General features: G+C 43.0%; 1 non-coding gene across 1 annotated transcript; it reads left to right on the top strand.

Moving 5' to 3' along the window:
• TRNAL-CAA (transfer RNA leucine (anticodon CAA)) lies at positions 1 to 81 on the top strand. The gene has a single exon. It is a non-coding gene; the product is annotated as a tRNA-Leu (tRNA).
• The last annotated feature ends 1618 nt before the right edge of the window (positions 82 to 1699 follow it).

Here is a 1699-nt window from a genome sequence, read left to right as displayed (position 1 = left end):
GCCTTGATGGTGAAATGGTAGACACGCGAGACTCAAAATCTCGTGCTAAAGAGCGTGGAGGTTCGAGTCCTCTTCAAGGCATAATATTGAGAATGCTAATTGAATTGAAATAAGTTCGGCAGCGGATCACGAAATCTTGGTGATCTTCTCTATCTAATGAATGGGGAGTCCGCTTTGAAATCGTCCGCCCTGCACCCCCCGTATGCTTCAACAAGAATGACACAAGGGTAGATTGATACAAAAGAAACCTCTGTTAAAATGCCTACCAGCAGATAAAGTACATTACATAGTCCGTTGTAGGGATTGGCGGCTTACCCATTCAGTGACTTTGGCGCTGGACGTTCCCAAAACGGGTACGCTCGGGTCGGGTGAATTCAATAATAGACGCCTGTTGGCGTTCCAGCCTCCCCCCCCCCTCCTTTCAGAGCCTATCCGAAAGAGAATCTAGTACTTCTTGGTCGTGAATAGGACGAACCGCTCCGTGGAGATCTTTGCTTCGGAACAAAACAATTAGAATTAGTCGGTCAACTGGAATGTGTATTATACATATAGGGGATCCTTCAATTGAGAAGATCCGTTGACCTGAGACGAAGAGAAATGGCTATCTCTTTTCTTTAGTTAAACCAATGATTCGTTATTGTAGCAGATAGCAACAACCATTTCATCCGGGAAAAGCCATCTTTTTCTCAACAATGTCTTTGTTATTTGATCGAATAGCGTTCCGTTAGATAGGAACAGCTTTGATAAATACTGATAACTCTCAGATGGAGTATTAGAACGGAAAAATCCATTAGATAATGAACTATTGGTTCTAAGCCATCTCTGGCGATAAATCAACAATTCGAAGTACTTTTCTTGCGTATTCTTGATAAACCAGCGAGATGTAGGAAGATCTGTTTGGGAAGTAAGAAGCCCCTTTGACATCTCTTCATCTGCAAAGAATTCTCGATGTGAAAACACAGAGACAAAGGGCTGATCTTTGAATAGGAAAAAGAGTGGATCCGCAGGATCCCAAATGAATTGGCTTATTCGAAAAAAACCTTGTTCTTTGGAAGATCTATCTCGTGTCTGGTACTGCATGGTTCCACCCTGCAAGAACTCCGAATCATTCTCTTGAAGCCCATCCTCTTCATCATAAATAATCCGCTTGCCCCGAAATGACCTGGCCCAATAGGGAAATCCCAATTCATTGGGGCTTTCTATTTGATTGTATCGAAAGCCCCAAGGGCGCCATATTCTAGGAGCCCAAACTATGTGATTGAATAAATCCTCCTCTATCCGTTGCGGGTCGAGGACTCCTTCTTCAAACTCCGATTTGTATTGTTCGTAGAGAAATCTCTGATCAACGATAGACCAAGATCCATTTTGCATAATATCTAAGGGATTCCTTGCTTCGGGCCGAAGAAGCAATGTCACTCGATCATTATCAAACTGGCTGCAATCTTTTTCTGTCCGTGAGGATCCCACCAGAGTGCCTTCTACTTCTAATAGGCCATGAACTAGATCAGAATCATTCTCAACGAGTCCATAAGAAGTGATCCCGTTTTTTTCATCGAGTTCGGGTAGAGACCAAAGGTCTTGAGCGACCGATCCGGCCGAACAACTCAAAAGATAAAGAAGTATCGTTAATTTCTTCATGCTCGTTCCAAGTTCGAGGTACCATTTGTACAAATAAGAATCCCCTTCGTTACATGATTTC

This window comes from Urtica dioica, unplaced genomic scaffold (genome assembly GCF_054948205.1).
Source record: "Urtica dioica subsp. dioica isolate 48M unplaced genomic scaffold, U.dioica_male_clone48M_v1_H2 Urtica_dioica_male_H2_contig_19, whole genome shotgun sequence".
Lineage (NCBI taxonomy): Eukaryota > Viridiplantae > Streptophyta > Magnoliopsida > Rosales > Urticaceae > Urtica > Urtica dioica.
This window is presented reverse-complemented; position numbering and strand designations above follow the sequence as displayed.